This window comes from Mastomys coucha, unplaced genomic scaffold (assembly GCF_008632895.1).
Source record: "Mastomys coucha isolate ucsf_1 unplaced genomic scaffold, UCSF_Mcou_1 pScaffold23, whole genome shotgun sequence".
NCBI lineage: Eukaryota > Metazoa > Chordata > Mammalia > Rodentia > Muridae > Mastomys > Mastomys coucha.
Window position 1 is genome coordinate 35,556,319 of NW_022196906.1, and position 21,708 is coordinate 35,578,026.

At 39.4% G+C, this 21,708-nt stretch overlaps 1 long non-coding RNA gene across 1 annotated transcript; it reads left to right on the top strand.

Moving 5' to 3' along the window:
• The first annotated feature begins 3,683 nt into the window (after nucleotides 1-3,683).
• LOC116073886 lies at nucleotides 3,684-6,795 on the top strand. The gene is made up of 2 exons (XR_004111958.1): nucleotides 3,684-4,278; nucleotides 4,891-6,795. It is a non-coding gene; the product is annotated as an uncharacterized LOC116073886 (long non-coding RNA).
• The last annotated feature ends 14,913 nt before the right edge of the window (nucleotides 6,796-21,708 follow it).

Consider the following 21,708-nt stretch of genomic DNA (forward strand, 5'->3'; position numbering starts at 1 on the left):
TGAATGTATGTGTGTGTGTGTGATGCCAACAGTTTCACTAGGGCCTGAGACCACAGTGTGTGTGTGTGAATGTATGTGTGTGTGTGTGTTTGTATAATGTATATATGTACATATACATGAATATACATATATGTGAATGTATATGTTATATAAATGTATATCGATATGCATGCATATATGTATATATATACATATATAATATAATATATATGACATATATAATATAATGAATTCTATATAGTGATTATATATAATATATTACATATGTCAGTAGTTTTATATATGTGGATATATAAACTCATTATCATATATATTAGATAATGATTATTATACTTTTACTGCCCCATATGCAATAGCTGCTCAATAAATGCCCAAATGCCAGTTCTACCTTTGACCTCTGCTAGTACTGTGTACATCAATTTGCCGTCAATGGTCTATTCACCAGATGCTCAGACACAGCACGTCATCCCTTGACTGATGTCTGAACACCACGCATCCCTGTCTGGCCCTTAGGCCTCGCAATGCCGTGCTTCTATGTTCACTTTCTGTTCTGTGTTTCCCATCATGTCCTACCTTCCCTGTTCTAGATAATTAAAGACAGTATTTGCTTCTTTGTGCCGATGCTCAGCACAATAGGTCCACATAGCAACACTGGGGAATGATCCTTCCATGGACCTGTCGATTCTCTCCCAGAACCGCATGTGCTTCCAGGGATTCAGAATAAATCTTTTGGAATGGAAACAATTCATCTGAAATGTCACTGAAAGACACTGAGTTAAAAAAACAAAACAAGTAGCCATTGTAGACCCACATCTCACATGTCTTGTTTAGGGACCACAGCAATCTAGCTAGGGCTTTTCCTCCTGGGTCTATGGAGACTCGGCTGTTGTAGGAGACTTTGTATTTGATCCCCAGAACTCAAGTGAAAGAGTTGGGCACACTGGCACACTCATTTAATCCCAGAGATGGGAGACAGACATGGGTCCTGAGGGTAGGTCCTGAGGTACCTTGGTGAAGTAGCTTTGCCTAATTGACAAGCTCCAGGACATAGGGAAACCTATTTCAAAAGCAAAACTAGAAGGATAGTGCCTGAGGAACAGCACCTAAAGTTGTCATCTGTATACATATGTACATGTATAGCAACACATATGCACATATACTCACAGGTATGATAACACATACACACACATGCACACACATATACACACACACATACACACACATACACACATACACATACATACACATACACACACATACACATACATATACACATATACACACACATACACACACATACACACACATACACACATATACACACACATACACACACACATACACACACACACACACACACACACACACACACACGGCGGGGTACTTTCATGGAGGAGCACTCAAGCTCAGAAAGTGAAACTGCCTGCAATCAGGAGTTTGTAGAAATACTACAGTATGAAGGCAGCCTCTACAGTATGATTCCAACCCTCATCTGTTTTATTAACAGATATTTTTAAGTGCCTATTATGAGCTAAGCATTCTGTTAAGACCTGAGGATGTGCCAGTGCAGTAAGTTGACTATGACCCATCTGCAGGGCACTCATGGCACTGCAGAAAGACACGTGATTAGTGAGAACACTGAGTGTGATAATTTTTGTCCAGATGAGGTAAGTGTGCTCCCAGGTGTTCCAAAAGTGATAAATAATAAAAATGTTCTTTAGGAGGATACATCACACTTAATCAAGCAATTTTCCTTTCCCTTCCTTTTTATTCCTCAGGGTTTTTTTTTCTCTCATTATTAAGGAGTTTCTTTGAACAGCTATGGGTTTTAATGGTGTGTAAATCGTATAATTGTTCCTACTACAAACTCTGAAGCTTTTGACAGGCATCATTTTAGGAGTATAGAAGTTTAGAAAAAACTAGCCATAATGGTATCATGCAATACATGAGCTAGAACCTTGTGAGGGTTCCTTTCTGTCCTCCTGAGCCCCCTTCACATGAAGTCAGGGAAACCCAATGACAGGAGAGTCAGCTCTGAAGTGGCAGCAGCAGGCTGTGGGCCGCAAGGACTTTGTGCCCTGGTCTTGTTTACAATTTGTCTGAGGCTTCTTGAGCTCAGCCTGGCCAGATGGACCCTTCCTCTCAAATATCAGACCTGATCTTTTCAAATAAAACAGTACAAAGCACATTAAAAGCTTTGATCCAACTGTTTACTTTGTATTTGTGTGTGTTGGGGAAATGAGGACAAAGGAAGGATTTATTAGGCCTTGCTGTGGGTGGCCAGTGCAACCACTGGGCATGTGAGGGGGAAATTTTGGAGGACCGCACCGGCACATTTTGGACACTTGTCAGTATCCGGATGCCTGGTGCTTTAGCTAACATCTGTCAACTGCTCTGAGGGCCTCGTTTGTTACTTCAGCCTTCTTTTCAATCAAGGGAAAGGTCCTGAAAGAGGAGTCCAGTGCTGTTCAGTCCTTTTCTGTGGCTTAGGACTGGTGGGAGAGTCAGGTCATAGGACTCGCTTAGACAGTTTTGTGCCATCTCTGGGTGATCTACTTGACTTGTCAGAAGTGACTTCATATTTTCAAATGAAAATATGTGGGATAATCCCATGTGGGATAAGCTATTTGATCCATATACCCTTCTGAAACAGGTGGTTATATGTGTGCATTCTCTCCATAATCTTCCTTACACACAGGACACACATAAATGACACAGTCATGTCTCTCTTAAGAGCATAAGAAGGAGGAATCTCTGCCTCTTGCCATATGAGCTCAGAAACCTTTGAATTCCTGTAGAGTAGGTGCCCTTCACCCTGTTTAGAGATTTTTAAAAATGCTATAGGTCAGAGAGGTTAGTAACTGATGCCTTGATGCTAAGCATGGACATGCAGTATCATATCACCAAAGGGCTGAGATAAGACTCATACCAGATATCTTGGTCCCAAGACAAGTTTAATTTGTGCTCCCTCTTCCTGAAGTTACAAGACTTAGCTCCTGGTGGGGGTGTTTGCTCTCTATCTATACACTGACAATTCTTTGCCTGTGCTGAATATCCAATATAGGGATAACCACTCCCAGGGCACACTCCTTTAGGTCTGTTTTCTTGCTTTTTTGTGTTTAGTAGAGACTGGAAACATATCTGAGACAAACTGCAATGAAGATTTTTGAGATGGAGTAAATGGTCAGAGTACATAACACTCTGAAGTGGCTACCTTCCCCTGAGATGGAGCAGATCTATAGTGTTCTCTTAGCTCCAGGGAAGAGGAATGCTCATTAGCCAGCATCCAGTGTCTGGAGCCTATACATCCACAGGGGCAAATAGTGAATTGTCTTACTGCTCAGCTCTGGGTCTCCATTCACCCCCTCCCCCGCAGTCCCCAGATAAAACTGTTGCACATGCAGCCTACAGTCTCTGGAGAGTCCCAGGAAGGGACCACGGAAAGGAATTTAGAAATTCCAGAGCAAACTCAACACATAAAGCTTAATGAACTGCCATGTTTAATGAAATTAACTGCCTTAAAACAAAAACAGAGTCAAGGACCCCAGTGATTTCGAGATTTTAAAAAGTAGTGAAACCTTTTAGAGAAAAGAGATTTTTAAAAAAACACATTTTTTCACGTTTATCAAATAGTGTTTTGAAATATCCGGTTGTTGTGTGGGAGAGAGGGGGAGAGGCTGGTGAGGACTGGGCACCGTCATTTAATTGCTTGTAATCTAACTTCGCTTTTTGTCCCTATTTTCCTTCCTTTCTTTCTTTTCTTCTTTTTTTTTTGTATCAGTTAATCTGTTGGTTACATTTTCAGCTTTTCTTTGCTTCTGGTTTCATTTTCAGATGAAAAAAAAAATGCTAGGCACACAGGGCTGCTGTCTGGTTGCCATGGTGACCACAGCCTATTATCCTGCCTTGTCATTCATCAAGAAAGAATTGCACTTGACAGAGGCAGAGGGAAATGCCTGCAGTCTGCAGCATAGGAAGGGAAAAAAGCTTTTCTTGTCTTCTATATACGTAAAGGCCCTTTAATGCCCGTTTAGTTACATGTTTTATTTAGCATTATTTATTACTTGTAACGCTGATAATTGATACCTGTAAAAATACAACCCCTCCCTTCAACGTATTTAACGTGCAATTTGTCCATTTGCTTTGCTTTGCTTTTCCCATTTCAGACCCATAACTGGTGTTACACCCCCACTCCCTGCCACCACAAATACTGAGTCCATTCCAGGAATAGAAACCGCCGAAGGATTACATTCTCCACGGAGAATGATCTCTATGAAGGTAGCTAATCGAGCCAGCTTTTCCCCCTTTTATAATCAACAGTTCCTGTGTCTTGCTGTTCCTAAAACTGATGAGTGCAGTGTATGACCAATGAATAATTGAATCTAACTACTGATTAAATTATTTCTCCAGGTGTGCAATGTCTGTGAAAGATGGTGCCAGCAAAAGAATTCCAAACTGTGGCGGTCTTTTCATGAGATAATCACATATAAAATCAGGATTGTTTCTTTTACAAATGTGGGTCTACGCTGAATCTATTGTTCTTCAAAGGCAGGAAAGGGCTCTTACTTATTATCTGGCTAGTCCTCATTACGGCCACCTGAATGAATCCAAAGTACTTCCAAAAATAGCTGGTCTCATGACTTTTGTATGTTTAAACACCTAGGCTTTTGTTTATTTTTTCAAGTCTGATATTTTCCACCTCATTATTCACCTCTTAAAATGTCTGTATCCGGCCGGGCCATTTTAAACAAGTTTGCTGATGGTTTGCTTTGCCCTCCTGGAATTGTTTGGTTTCCTTGTTAAGGTGAAGAATGTTGTAAAATGGGCAGTATTCTAAGTTGTGACCTCAAAGGGTGGTGTCTGAATCTCTCCTCTTTTGTGTCTGATCAGGGAGAAGATGGACAATGTCTATACGCCGTCTTCAGTTGGTCACGCTGCAGCAGTTAGCATAACCAGTTCTGCGGGAGATTAAACCACACTGGCTTCAGTGTGTGTGGACAACTGGAGTGAGGACACATTCCACCCTGTCTGAAGACTATCTCCTGCTAGAGATCAAATGCAGCTAGCACATACATGGCGGCAAGCCGAAGCACTATTCCATTACAAATGAAGCAGAGAATGGAAGAATTATTTGGTCAGCTTGGTATTCAAGATGGTTGGGATTCTGACAGTCCCACTACTTCCTTAATTATCTTGATAATTTTGGCAAGAGGAGGTTTGTGGGGTGGAGAGGGATAATTCTGAAGAATTAAATAATTATAGCTGTCAGGAAATCCATCCAGGGTTTTATAAATTCCTGTGTAATAGTTGAAAATCTCTTGATTTTCATCTTATATAAGCTAAATCCATTAGCACATACCTTAGAGAATCTGTTAGATGACCAGCCATGTAAAAACACAGGTCCTGTGGAGTGTCTTTTGGTTTTTGTTCTATTTTTATCTTGACTTTTACAGGATAAAAATCAACCAAAACAACAACAAAGAGAACAGACATGTTGTATTTAAAACCGTACCTATTTCTCTCCGGTTCTCAGCTTTTCCTTTAATGCCGCAGTAATTCCACTGTTCATTTCCTGTTCAACTTCAAACCTACCTTTTGATTTTCAAATGTCCCTTAGGCTAATGTTTTCACTGAAGAATGAAATGAACAGACAGAAACAATTAAGTGAGCAGATACAGTGCAAAGGAACACCGGCCCTTGCTTTCACACGACTGCAAGTGTAGGAAGGAATTCTGCTTGGAATCTGATCTTCCAGCCACAGGGTTTTTGCAGCTCACATCATTTTTCTTCTGCAACCCCCCTCAGCCCCCAGTGCACCGCATGCCACTTCTCCTTTATGGAAGAAAAAGATCGAGACGCACAAAGAAAGGCCCAAATACTTACAGGCATGGGAAATATTTTCTCTGCCTGTTACTAGGACCGGATAAGCTCCAAGAAAGAAAATCCACCTAGATATTTTAAACTGGGAATGTCTCCCCAAAGCCTGTTAAATGTTCACATGTGTCTTCATGAAATTTTGTAATATGGATTGTTTACACAGCCCTGATTGAGGGCATGAGCGCCATTAAAAAGGATCAAGTCGGTTCAGGGATGGAAAATTGTAGAGACCAAAACTGTTATCCACAAGGAGAAGTGTAGATTTTTGGTTTCTTTTAAATAATAATATGCAGGTCTTGATATTAAAAGGTATTTCAACAACCAAGTGTAAGCTGTTGGTGATCCTTCAAAGTTCTATAAGGAATCAACAAAGCAGTAAATCATTCTCCTCAAACAGGTCTGAAGGCAAATGCTGAAGGCATTGCTGGTGCTCTATGACATCTCTCTCTCTTTCTAGTGGCACACTAAGAGATTTTCCATGGTGGGAGCCCACCATTCCTAGTGTGTGCTTTACTTAGTTCAGACATTGTGCTATGATTTGGGGAGACTGGCTCCAGCTCCACAAGGTGATTGCTGAGGAGGGAACCTCCTTGGGTCCGTCTCAGAAGACTGTAATTCTTAGCTTCCAGGAGGCTGCATGGCCGGTTCCCTCTGAATTCAAGCTTCCACTTCTGTAGTCCAGATAGAATGAGGAGGTGCCTATGATAGACTCAGAATACAAACCCCACAAAGCTTAAACCTGCCAGATGTCCTCTGCAAATCCATGCCACACCTTGATCCTGAATGCGGAAGACGGGAGAGATCCATAGGATTATACTGAGTGGACGACATGGTTTCCGTTTCTAACTTTTTTTTTAAAAAAAAAATGGAACACATACCTCAGAATTTCTTAATAAAACACCTCTCTTGTAAAACAGAGTCATTGTATTTTTATTGTTGTTGTGATGGGAATATATAGTTTAATGCCATGGAATAGCTTAATGCTGAAATAGCAAAGGGCTGGAGACAGCTGCTAGTAAACATTAAAACAGCTATATACTGGTATTACAACATATTTTTTTTTATTTGAGATTCTAGGATGGGTAAATTTCTCATTCCACCAAATGGCTGGTTCTATGAAAATTGACTTCACATAATAGGGAGCGTTTCCCTGGAAAACCAGGCACTTTATATCACTCGAAAGAGCAAATGCAGACTTACTGCCTCATCTTTGTTATTTACTTTTTTAAAAACCTACAAATAAAACACCTAAGGAGTGTCGTGATATGGAGTGCTCCAGTAAGGCATTCTTCTAGAATTTATAAACAGTTCCAGAAGCAGTTAAGTTAATGAGTGTTCAGCTGTCTGTGCAGGACTTAAGCAAAACAGGATTTTTCTACCAGGCAGATTAAGATCACTCGATCACCATGCTTGTCTTTTTGACATACACAGAAGAGGCAAATTTAAAATTTCTCTGAATGGCTCTTCTAGTACAACATTAAAAGCTAAAATGGCCAGACAGAAACAAAAGAGTAAGAGATTGGTCAGGGTGGCAGTAGACTAGAGATCATTAAAAAGAACCTACTGAAAATGCCTATAGTATCACAAATTATAAGTTTGAGACTGTAATACATTGGGGAACAAAAGAACCTACTGACATAGATTTCATGAAACCCGTGAGTCTACAGTGACTCACCTAAAGATCTACCCTGAACCCATGATGAGACCTTGTTGGGGAAGATCTTTTTGGATTTCATAGCACAGAGGAGCTCTCAAAAGAAGAGCTTCATTTATAACAATAGGTCTTAAGTCCAATAACATAACTCCTTCTAAGACACCGTGAAGGGATAAGACACACAGTGGGGCGGCCATATGAATACAGAAGCAGAGATTCCTACTAGCCACAAGAGGTTGGGAGAGATGCATAGACCTGATTCACTGTGACCCCTTAAAGCAGGAACCACTTTGATTTCAGACTTAGGGCTTCCAGAACAGTGTGACTAGGAATTACTCTTACTTTAGGGCAAACATTTGTGACAATTGGGTGCAATAGCCATAGGAAAGCAAGCCAGAGTTATTTGACCATAAGGGTGAAAAAAACAGGCTCAAGGAACAATGGAGTGACTGAACGGTCAGAAGGTGATGCCGTGGACTGGATCTCATGAGCAACCAGAATTCAGGGATGCATTTTACCCATAGCATCCTTCTACTCGATCTACTTCATCATCTCTGATGGGAAACCAGCTTTCTTCACTTGACAAAAGATATTCTCTGCTAGCCTCTCAGTTTTCTATTTACTGTTTCTATCACTTCATGAAAATGTATCTCTACCCATGTTTACAAACCCTAGGGAAAGAGTCTATACTGCCTATGGGGTCCAGTTACCTGTAAACTAATCACCAAAAGTTAAGCCACCACAATGTTATCAAATAGGACCACTCTGGAGAAGACCTGATGAGTGGTGGATATAAGTGGTACTGGGTACCCATCGCCTGGGTTCTTTTCCATAGGTAAATCTAGCGCTGTCTTTTTTGAGCACATTGGCACAACATTGCAGAGTCAGATTGGCAAGGGAGTCTGAGCTTTGCCATTTATGGGTGGTATCACATTCGGACATGGCACAGCTTCTCTATCTTACTTCTAAAAGGTGAAGATAGAAAGGGTGTAGCTCAGTTGTAGTGTTTGCCAAGATATGCAAAGCTCTAGGTACAATCGCCAGCACAGAACAACAAATAAAACACACACCAACAAATAAAGACAGAAGCAGTTGTGATAGTGTAAACCCAGCATTCAGGAGGCTAAGGCAGGGGGGTTATGAGTTCAAGACCAGACAGAGAGAATTTGAGGGCCAGACAGGGCTATATTGGACTCTCCCTCAAAATAAAGATGGAGGTGGAGATAAAGTGAGGAAATAAAGATGGGGTTGCTGTTTGACAAATATGCAACATCTAGAAGCATCGCAGTGATATTAGTTAAGGACGATTATAGATACAGAGAGTTTGAGCGCACTTAAGAGACAGATCAGGGTCAGTTGCTTTATTTTCCCAGATGGGATTTCAAGTTCTAAACTCCCGAGAAAACCAGGGCAGGAACTTAGGGTACTCAACTACGAGATTAGTGTTTCTTTGTTACTTACAGGATCTGTCCGCATTTCTGTGGATATAAAATAAGGTCTAATTTAGAAGGTGTCTCTCAACTAAGGAGAAAATAGACAACAATGAACAGACAACAATGTTGGGCTTTAGGCTTTATAGTAATGCAGAGTATAGATGCTTAAAAGGAAAAAGGACCAACACAATAGGTTGGAAGTTGAAAGGTGAGGAACCCAGTTATGTGCGCCCACAGAATACTGCTTGCCCCAGAACTTGAAGGATGCAATTATTGTGAGACATTTAGAACACAGTCAGAGAAGCCACGGTGGGATCAGCTTTTAAGCTAATTTCTTATAACTACCAGCTCCACTCTGTGTTTGTTTTCCTTTTGCTTTCTCTCATTATGTAATGATATTTGGAAAGAAACTACTTGGCTCAGTTTTTGTAGTGAAGAAAAAAGAAAAAAAAAAGGTATGCCTTCTGCAAGCCAGAGTTGATCCAAATAAGAACAACCTCCATTGTGTGTGGCAAGTATAATCCAGCTCATTTTTAAACTTTATAATATCAACATGGTGCTCAATGTTTACATTTTAAAGTCTCAGTAAGATCAACTATACTTTCAGATTTCAGTGGACCAGAAAGGTCTGGTTTCTTCAAAATACCATAATCAGAATGGAGCTCTCTCTCTCTCTCTCTCTCTCTCTCTCTCTCTCTCTCTCTCTCTCTCTCTCTCACACACACACACACACACACACACACACACACACGTATATGCAAGTTGTACAAACATATATCTGTACACACACATCACTTAGAATATGTGCTATAAAGAGAGTATGTATTTGAAATACCCCATTCTTGATACAGTACTGCTTTAAATGACTAGTCTGAGCATGAGGCTATTTCCTGCATTTGTAGAAAGGGATCCGTGCTAGTTTTCTTCACGTTGGTATTGTGCACTGTGAACGCAGCCAACAGAGGGACAGGTTGAGGTGTACATGCTGGTATGAGAGGATACTCAAATAACTCACACTTAGTTTAGGGACATTGTATTCCCAAAACACCATGACTAATTCCACCTATAAAACTGATTATTAAATTCCCATTCCATCCAAGTTTTGACATAACAAACATCAGCCTAACAGTCCCACTACCACTCGACTTACTCCGAAGTACTACTATGTTTTGTTAACAATTCTTTTCTTCAGTGTCTCTTGCTGTCTTTGTTCTGGGACAGTCTGTGCCAAAGTGACCCTCTAACCAGAGAACCTTTCAGAGAAGTTCCAATCTCCGGTTCTGCAATAGCTCAATGCTCAGATTTTTATAAATAAAATGTTAAAATATATGATTTTTAAGGAATTTGCTTTTTACAGTGGCCTCTGCAAAATAGGTATGGTTCTGATTCTAATTTTTGCTATAGAATATCTTCTCTGGGAATATGTGCAGTAAGGATCATGCTTACACACCTTAAAGGCACTGATATTCAGTCACACATTCACTAATACACATTGCATGCCTCCTGACTTACTTCAACACCCTAGGTTGTGTTCTAAGTGCTTGGGGTATGTGAATTCACGAAGCACAGTTAACTGACTCTCGTATAATCTATTTGGTAAAGCAGTTTAAAAAACTCACAATCAATGTAGTCAATCACCTCTAGGGGAAAAGGAAAAGGGAGCTAACAAATGGTGACCGAGAGTGTTGGCACAAAGACCGGTGTAGAGATACAGTCATTAGCACAACTTTTTTATTCAAAAACTTGAGGTCCTTGAGGAAGTATGACATTTGGATACACACAGTTGTATGGACTTGAAAACAGGGGTATTTCAGGCAGTTGGATCAGGTACTGCAAAGCACAGAAGAAAGTGAGTCTTTTTGTAGGCCTATATTCTAATTCCTGAGATCTGAGAAAATTTTTTACCCTGAAGGAGGGACATTGAGATGGGACCAAGTTATAGATCTTACATAATACTTACTATCTGGTTTCCACGTCTTCCCACACCATTCTAGTTGCCACCAGACAAACCTGCTGGACATTAGGCCTTTGTTATCCAGAGGAAAGAGGCAAAGGAGGCAGAAGAAACACCTGAGGAAAAGAAGATGCAGCTGTGGGGGATTCAAACAGAGAAATGTGGAACTTGAGAGACCAGTGAAAATAAGGAAGAGGAGGTACCAGTTGGCATTTCCACAGAACACAGTCCTGCAGACACCTTGACAGCCATTGAGACCCACGTGATGCTTCTGATTTCTAGAATTTAAGGTGATACATATGGGCTAGTTTAGGCCACCATGTCTGTGTCAGATTATTCATCTACAATAGGAAGTTAGTGAATGAGTTCAATAAACAGTATATTGACTCTGATGGTCAGATAATTTTCAGATAACATTACGCTGTATTGTTCATATGTGGCAGACAGTGAGCTTGGAGTGGAGACGCTGGACTAAACACACAGTCTCCCCTCCCCCCCACTTAAAAGCTATATCCTCCAAGAAATGACTAGTATTTAGCATCTTCAAAATGAGTCAAAATCTATGACTAAAAGTGAGTAGAGTGAGTGTGAGGGCTTAAGCAGGGGGTGTTTAATCAGGCTGATGAGACAGGCGGGAGGAGTCCCAAGGGGAGTGATATTTTAACTAAAATTTAATGACTGTTAATAATTACTCTGACAAAGATGGGAGAGGTGATGTTGTAAACATAAGTAATGTCAAGGTCAGAGAGTCACAGACAAAGCTGATATAGCCAGAGAATTGTGAGTAGTTTGCAACTCACTGGGAAGTAAAATGAGATGCACCAGAAGCTTAATGCCAACATGGGGATGAGGAGTGGACCTTAGGAAAACAGAAATGTTAACACTGACTTGATATTACCACCAGCATCTCTTATGTGTCATAAAGTGCCGACATTAGGGATACACTTTATGAAGTTTACAATAAATGAATGAATGAATGAATGAATAAATAAATAAATAAATAGATGAGTGTAAACAGGACTCATTAGTTTTGCTTTAGGTAAATGTTTTATCTATCTATCTGTCTGTCTGTCTGTCTGTCTGTCTATCATCTATCATCTATCTAACATCTCTTTCTCTCTCTCTCTCTCTTCCTCTCTTTCTCTCTCTCCATATATCTATTTATCTGTCTTGATTCAGAGTCTCATACAGCCAAGCCTACATGGGACTTGCTTTGTAGCCAAGAATTATTTCAACTTCTGCTCCTCTTGTCTTCATCTTCTGAGTGTTGGGATTACAGGAGTGTACTACCATACCTGGCTAGTTTTATGTAGTGCTGTAGCTCAAAGCCAGGGTTTTATACACTCTACCAATGGAGCTGCATGTATAGCATGAATGCTTATTACTAAAGAAAATCACAATTTCCATGTAAAATCAAGCAACAAAAATGCCATATAAAGTTTATGTAAAAAAGAATAAAATTGGGGCAAAATACTCAAGTGACATAAAATTAAATAAAAACCTAGTAAAAAGTGAGTTTCACATGTTGGTGATTAAGAAATTAAAAACTACTACAATAAACATCAGTGTTGGTACCAGAGACTGTAAGACTCAGCTTACAGGTTACTTACCCAGCATATGTGAAACTGGTTCGATTCCTACCACTATGCAAAACTAGGTGTGGTAGTGCACTCCTGTAATGCTAGCATTTGGGAGGTTGGTGGCAGAAGTTTGCAAGACCCAGTCCATTCTCAGCTACACAGCAAAGTTCAAGGTCAACCTGGGCCATACTGACCCTGTCTCAAAAATCAAAATCTACTTTGCCTTTAAAACGACCTGCTGTCGCCTTGTAAGGGAGGGAGCACTGAGGGGGCTGGCTGTTTTCTAACAACCTGGGTGAGCACTGTGATCTAGCACACATTTTGAGGGATTGTGTGTGAGAGGGATTTTATTCTCCTGCCCAGTTGTGTTCAGCTGAATGCAGTTTCCTGTGTAACGTAATAGCTCTTGCTGATAAAAATCATGTATAAGCAAATGAAAAAACCCCGTGTCAAGCTCAAATTTCCATCAGTTGGAATTAGAACAGGCTAACATTTCAAAGCTGATACAACAGCAGCAGAGGGATCTTCTAACCACATAGGGCACTTTTCCTGTTCCCCAAAGCTCCTCTTCCTCCTGTCTCCATCAACAACTCTTGACTCCAAGAACAGCTGCTGCTCTGGTTTCAGCTTTTGCTCTTTCTGTGGATTTCTATGCTGCTTAGAGTCATGCAGTCTCATGTTTTTAGATCCCTGGCTTTGTTTACTTCAATTGCATTGAGATTCCTTCCCACTGCTGCCCTTAGTAGAGCATGGGACAGCTAAGGAGCATTCCCTATGTGATGGATACAGGAATGCACAATAATCTGTTTTCCTGTAGTTTTCAGCTTGTTCTGTCCCAGTGAATGTTTGTGCACTTCTATCTGCATGTTTTCATTTCCCTCTGGTAAATACCTAGAAGTGAAGGTAATGAATCATAGAGGATGTATATGGATAACTTTGTGTTAAAAAATGACTAGATGGGTTTCGGAAGGTTATGCACCTCTTTATACTTCTATCAATAGTTATGCTACTTCCTAGCAACACTGAGTGTGGTTGATTGTCCAGCTCTCCTACCAGGTGCACTGTGGTAACACATTGCATGTATAATTTGCATTTCTTGAATAATGATATTTTTGAACACCTTTCCTTCCCTGTACCAAGTAGCCATTCATGTGGCTTCCTTTGTGAAGTACTTTTGCATTCATCCACTGGTTGTTTAACACCATTTCTTTATATTTCATGCTATCCTGCGTCCCTACTAATAAATGTGTATATATCCTCAAATCATGAATGTATATTATATCTGTGTGTGTGTGAGAGAGTGTATGTGTGAATGTGTGTGTGTGTTTGTGTGTGTGTGTGTGTGTGTGTGCATATGTGCATGAGTATCTAGGAACATATGTAGTGTCTTCTTCATTTTCTACTGAGTTAGAAACAGGATCTCTTGTTGCTAGCCATAGCATACGCTACATTAACTGGCCCCCAAGCTTTGGTGGATTCTCCTGTCTCTGCTTCTATCTTCTCATAAGATACAACTTTACCCAGCTTTAGTGATTTCTGGGGATTGGAATATAGAATATGCTGCACCCACTGAGCCATCTACCCATGGATGTATTCTTTATAAAGTCTCAGAACTTAACAGAGTTGTTAACTGTTTGGTCTTAATGAATCTAATTAACTTTTAAACATAAGGCTTGAGTTTGGGTTTCTCCCCTCCTCATCTTCATACAGACAGCTTATTATCTTATTATTTGTTGAAAATAATTTCCTTTCCCATTCTGTTATTTTGATACCTTATTTTAAACAAAAACATGAAAGTTGGTTTGCTTTCTTCTTATCAATGTCTTTGTTGATCTTTAAGGTCATGCAATCTTAACTTTAACAGTATTTCATCTTTTATAATATTGTAAATGATGTCCAAAGCTTCCTTTTTTCAACTTTTAATTGGTAATGTTAGAAATTTCATTGATTTTTGTGTATTTTATGATAACAAATGCATTTCCTGATTTTATATATATTTTGGATTCTTTAGAATTCTCTGTGCACACTGCAGACAATTCAACACAGTTTTGCTTTTGACTTTTTAGTCAGTCCTTGCACTCTTTTTCCTCCTTCCTTCTTTCCTTCCTTCCTTCTTTCCTTCCTTCCTTCCTTCCTTCTCTCTGTCTCTTCCTCCTTCTCTCTCTCCTTCCCTCCCTGTTCCTTCTCAGTCCCTCCCTCCTTCCCTCCCTCCCTCCTTCTGCCTCTCTGTAGGCATCTCTCTCTCTCTTTCTGTTGTTGTTTTGTTTTGTTTGAAACAGGTTCTCTCTACATAGTCCTGGCTGTCCTGGACCTCACTCTGTAGACCAGGCTGACCTAGAGTACACAGAATTTCACCTGCCTCTGCCCAAGAGTGCTGGGAGCTAAAATGTGCTCTACCATCTTGGGTGGTTATCTTGATTTGTTTTCCTGCACTGGCTAGACTCTCCAGACAGAGATGGTTGTACCAGTGAGAAGATGGGCATCTAGCTCCTCTGAGTTCTATGAAGAGGGAAAGCATTCAGTTCATTATTTTGATTAAATGTAATGTAATTTGTGGTTTCAAAAATAAATGCCCTTTATCAGGTTAAAGTTTGTATCTATGTATAATTCCCTGATAGTTGTTATTTTATAATAACTCAACACTAAATTCAATGAAATGCTAGTTCTTCAATTGACAAAGATAATGAAATGATTTGTCTTTTATCTTTTCAGTCTATAGATAACATGGGTTTTATTTTAAATGTTAAAAAGACAACTTTGCATTTCTGGGAGAATCCCTTGTTTTTTGGAGTTGATTATTTTTCTCTGTGTTTCTTTTAATAAGAGATATTAATTAGTAGTATTCATAATATTTTGCTCAATTTGGTATCAATATGGTACTTAGATTTAGAAATGTTCCCATCCTTGATATTTCTGAAAAATCTAACAGAATATTCAGTTATTTCTTCCTTAATTATTTGGAATTTACCAGTGAAGCCATCAGAGTTTGTAGTCTTTATGCAAAGACTTGTAAAATGTAAGACAGTTTTTATTTTTTTTGTTTTTGATATTTTGTATATTAGTCCTATGTGTATATCAGTTTTTACTCCAATGTCTCCCCACTCAACTCCTTCCATGTTCCCTCCACTCCTTCCCTAAATCATGGTCTCTTCTTTAATCATTATAATTGCACACATACACAGATATACACATAGACATACACACAAATACACACACACACACACACACACTCTGCCTGCTGAGTATAATTTACAGTTGCTCACATGGCTCATATGTATGTTTTTAGGGATGACCAGTTGGGATTGTATACCCTATCAGGGAGCTCATCCTTAAAGATGAATGAATGTCCCTTTCTCAGCAGCCATTAATTAGTTGCCTGTAGGTCTTCTTCGTCTAGGAGTGGAGCCCTGTTGAGATCTCTTGGCTGACATTCCAACTAGAGTTATCACTTGTTCAGGTCATTTTTAGGAAGCCATATTGTTAAGTTTCTCTCTCCTATACAGAAGACACAGTCTCATATCAGACACCCTCGTCCTCTGAATCATTGAGCCTTTAATTAAAATCAGCCCACCCCATGTAAATCACAAGAAACACAAATACTGCTCATCATGTTTTTGTCTCCTAATCTTCAAAGATTTCTTCTCAACATGCTACAAAAGGTAAAATACATTGTTATTCATTTTTCTTTAAACAATGCATTATTTTTATAAGAAATTAAAGAACAAAGCATGGTTTATATTTACCTATGTGCTTACTGTTCTCAGAACTTTTCATTTCTTTGTCTAGATCTGAATTTTTATCTGAAATCGGGCATTTATTTTTTTACAGCTTGAAAGCTTCTTTTATTGCTTCTTGTACTGTAGAGCAGGTGTACTTGTGACACATTCTTAGCTTTTGTCAAGTTATAGACTTAATGTCTCTGTATTTTTAAGAAATATTTCCCACTCTGTATAGAACTCTGTTGGTCTCTTCCTTCCGTCATTTAAAATCTGTCAGTTGTAGGAAATAGAGGAAGCCCTAAGTGAGACAAGTCTTGAGTGGAATGTGTGTTATTGACATAGGGATGAGAATGCCAAGGACGCCATAACCTAATGTATATGGGAGAAAAGAGGAAGCCTTTCCCTTGGGGTGATGCTCAGAGGTAAATAGCAAAACCTTTCTTGGAGGAACAATTGCAAGTGTTGACAGTGTGTGTTGAAAATGTTCATGACAGCTTTCTCCCCCTTGGACAGTCATGACCTAAAGACTGTTCCCCTGCAGAAACTGCTCCTCCCAAGATTTAATAATTCTGTTTTCTTGGTGCAGTTTTACACCATAAACTCTGACTCCTTGTTTATCTGTATATAATAACCCCATCTCCTTGTTCAGCTATATGCAATAATTCAGCTTCTAGTAAACATGTGAGTTTCTAAGTTTACTGGGGTTTCTCCAACAGACAGCCTATATTGCCCAATCAGAGATTTTCTGTATTTCTATATGTCCATCTGTCTATTTTGGTTTTGTTTCTCTTTTCTTTTCCTTACCCGGCTCCCCCTTGCGAGTCAGGTCTCTTTCTGGAGCTATATAGGGTTCCTCAGTCAGTCTATGGTGTTCTAGAATCAATTGGAAATGAAGTCACTAGTTTTTCTTAGGTAATAGTCTTTCTCTCTGGCCTTTTAGATGTTATTTTATGATTTCTGATCTTTGCTTTCAATGATGATGGGTTTTAAAGCAGTTTTCCCTGGAATTATCCTCTTTGGGATTAATTAAGTTTCTAAGATCTCAGAATTGATATTTTTTCCCTTCGAATTTAGAGAAATCTCAGTGATTTTTGCCTTGAGAAAACATCTCCCTTCCTGATGCGGCAACTTGAGAGTACAATTAAATCTTTTTAGAGGTCAGTGAAGCCTAACAGTTTAGTCTTTTCCCCCTTCTCTGCTTGTTAGTCTGGATAGTTTCTATTTTTGCGTATTCAAATTACTTTATTTTTTCTTCTAAGGTTAAGCTCATCCAGTGGATTTTTTTCATTCCATGTTTTCACAGCTCTCTTTTGGCAGAAGACGTTTAAGCTTTGTCTTTGACCCCATTATATTCTTTTTGATAATGCCTCCATTCTATATTATCTTTCTCTACTTGATGTTTTACACTGTGTTTTGTTAATGCCTGGGCATATTGACAGTAGCTGTTTTGTTGTTCCTGTCTATTAATTCTGTTCTCTTTGTCACTTCTGGGTCTGTTTATATCGACTAGTTTTCCTTCTGGCTAAAGTCTGTACATGTCAAATCATTTGTAATTTGGTGCTGAAGATCATAAATCTGAATCTTGCTGAGTGTCCAGATCTTGTTATCTTTCTGAATGGTGTTGTGGTGTGTTCTGGAAGGCAGTGGAGAGAGCTATCTTGATTCTGATTCTTGTTTTAAAATTATGTTAGAGCTGCTCTAGAATCTTGAGATAGATTTCTTCTTTCTCTAAGTAATGGCTTTTCTGGATTCTCTAATCAACACTGTGGGGGCATTATGAGACCTCTACTCTATGGATGGTTAAAAAAGAACCATCCCCCACCTCATCACACCTCTGGCACGTGTTTCAGTCAGTGATTTTTACTAGTTTTCTCCCCTTTCTTTTTCTTTCTTTCTTTCTTTCTTTTTTTTTGTTTGTTTTTTTGAGACAGGGTTTCTCTGTGTAGCCCTGGCTGTCCTGGAACTCACTCTATAGACCAGGCTGGCCTCAAACTCAGAAATGTGCCTACCTCTGCCTCCCAAGTGCTGCGATTAAAGGCATGCGCCACCACTGCCCGGCTAGTTTTCTCCCTTTTCAATCTCCTGTGTTCATTTGTTGTTTTGAGCTTGGCTTCTGACTTTTGGCTCTGCCTAGGTGAAACTATGTGCTCAGCCAAGTACTCAAGGGTCTCCTAAATAGACTTCTTCCAACCTTGTCTTTGGTTTGGGAAGTCAATCCATAAATTCTTAGTGAGACAACAGTTCCATATTGGCTTTTATCTCTTTAATCAAGGATGAGCATGACATAGTTTCCACTCTGAACTTTAGAAAGTATCTCCTAGAAGATGATGGAACACACCCCATATTGTTTCTTTACACCCAGTAATCACTAGTCTACATTACCTGTTGTTCAAAATCTTAAATTACCATTTCATATCTTTTGTCCAGTGACAGGGAGCCTAGTTTGGAGATATGAATACAAATATGGGCATGTATGTGAGCAGACAATGAGCCCGGGGCTCATTTTGCAGCATAGGGAGAGGAAAGGAAGCTTAGTGGTAAGCAGTGTTGCTGTATGTTGTACCTATTGGCCTTAAAATCAAACTTGGATGAGTTATGGGTTTTTTCCAACCCTCCTCCCCTTCTCTTAGCTCTCCTCTTCCTCCTCCTCTTTGTCCTCCTCCTCATCTCTGTCTTCCTTCTCTACCTCCTTCAGTTCTAACTTCCTCTTCCTATGCAATGGATGAAGGAGTTTTAATCTCAGGAATACTTTTCCTTAACAACACAGAGGTTGACTCTCAGTCATTATGCTCCTCAGACTCCTTGTTAAAGTGCCTGGCTAATTTCCACTGCAGTAGATAGTGTATCCCATCCCATAAACTGAAAGATCTGAGCCCAGACAAGAAGACCCTGAGGATTTCTTATCAGAAGCATCTGCCAGGTTCTTAATATTCTGAAGGGATTCTCCAAATTGAAAGAGACTGTTTCTTCTCATCAGCATGGGGTCCTCTGTCTTCCTGTAGACAGGAAGTATGACACACTGCCGCCTAGTCACCGGCTTCCATGATGGAGTGCCTGAAACTCAGGTGAGAGGCAAATGCTGATCATTTTCTGCGATTCTCATGTAAAACTATATAAAATCCAGGTTGGGATCACGTGGTGTTCTTGATGCAAGTGTCCTTCTTCATCTAAGAATACAGCAAGGCTGCATATGTGTCTGGCCAGAAGGAAACTTTCAACACATTGTATATTACAGACAAACTACCTGTGTCTTTGGTATTAACTTTCTTTATAGAAAATTGTATCCAGGCTTTTCAAATGTAGCCAGGTATATTAAATATAACAATTATAAATATAATTATATCTTTCCCTTTCATGAGAAATACAACTATCAATATAATATACTTTCCTTTTATATTAAATATAACAACTTTAAAAGCAAATATATGTTCTTCCTCAAATAATGCCACAATATCTGCACACACACACACACACACACACACACACACATACACACACACTAATAGTGTGCATCATACATGCATAAAAATTGAAGTGGATGTGTTTTTTAAATTTTGCTAGATATTTGTTTGTACTTGAAGTTCTATATACCCAAGATATTTTATCACAAAATGAAAGAAATACAGTTAAGTGAAATGTTGAAGTTTTAGTAGACAATTTTATTTGTATGATTTCATTTAGTTAATTTTTTTTGTAAAATTGACCAATTGTTTTGACATCAGATAGACATTTTGAAGAAATGTGTTTGCTTATAATTGTTAAGTGATTAACGTTGTAAGTAACATATGTTAACTTTATATCTTAAAAATCCTGGACTCTTAAAAGACAACTTGTGAAGTTACACATGCTGCTGTCACATAAGGACATACAGGAATCAGCCAGAGCAGCCAGGCACAAACCTTTAAGACAATGAACAACAGAATTACTCTAGCAAGCTGTAAGGAAGAGAGTATCTCAGAGCCCCATGGACTCCATAGACTCCTTAGGAGGTAAGGGCTATGGAAAAACATTGAAATCAAAACAATGAGCACAACGTTTTCCTTAGGAGATGTTTTACCCAGGAAAACATGGATATTTCCAAGAAAATGCAAGGAAGAAGATGACAGAAAAATACATGAGCCTTTTGAAAACACCTAGGTATAACTTGGTGAAGGACACACACTAAAACAGTACATGAATGGAAGAATTTATGTGAACTCATACTCCCTCCACCTCCATGAACATCTTGATAATGCTTCTGATTTTAAAAAATATTACTAGGACTAGACAAATGGGTCAGGGATTACTAGTACTCTCTGTTCTTCCAGATGAGATGAATATGGGTCCCACTGCCCACGTTGGAGGCCTCACAAATTCCTGTAACTCTAATTCTAGAGGAGTTATGATAACACTTACTTGAAGGCAAGAGAAAGACAAAATGCGAACCATGTGTTTTATTATTCCTTGTGTGGCACCTTTCTTGTGGGCAGGGCAAGGCAGAGTGGGGGTTACAAATGTTCAGCGAGCACAGAGGTAACAAGGAGACTTGCAAGTGATGAAAAAGAGCCGGGGAAGACTGAAGGAGAGAGAACTATGCTTGTTTCTTTTCTCTTGAAGTGCAAGTGAACTAGACTGTGTCTTTTCTTATCTGCTGCTCCGATCTCAAAAGGTAAAAAGAATGTTAGATTACAAACCCCAAACCCTGGCACAGGGAGTGCTGGACTCTGTCAGACTGGCCCTGAAGCCCTTAGTCACCATGCATGGCAGCTGTAAGGCAGAGCTGGCTATTGTAGAAACTCCACCAAAGGTCATAGATGTGGGTCCACCATTGACCAGGACAATATGCTCAGTGCCTTCTGTTCCCTGCCCAAAGGCTGAGAAAAGTTGCTGTGTTAGTTATTGTCTCATTGCTGTGATAAACAAGTGTGACCTAAAGTCACTTATGAAAGAGATTATTTTGCTATATGGTTCCAGAAGTCCATAACAGCAGGACAAGCATGGCTCCAGGTGCTAGCAGGAAGCTAAGAAGTCACATCTTTAACCACACAAAGAGCATAGAACTGGAAGCGGAATGAGCTGTGAGCTCTCAGAGCCCAGCTCCAATGATGATGTACTTCCTCCAGCAAAGCTCCACCTTCAAAGGGTTTCCCAACCTTCTCAAATAGGGACCAAGTGTTAAAATATATGAGCCTGTGGGGGAACATTTCATACTCAAACCAACACAATTGGGATTCTCTTGAACTACTGACTTCACTTATTTGATATATTTTACTTTAAGAAAAAAATCATGTTCAACTCTCTATCTCTTCATCTTAGAATGATGCTCAGTTGAGAAATGAGGGCAAGTAGTGAGGGTACCAAAGTAGATTAGTTAGAAACTTTGGAACTAGAAATGTATGGTAATAAATTCCTGTTATTTCATCCAGCAACTGTGGGTTCTTGTCTATCATGTAACTAATTTCTTTTTCTTTGCCTTCTTTCTTTCTTTCTTTCTTTTTTTTTTTTTTTTTTT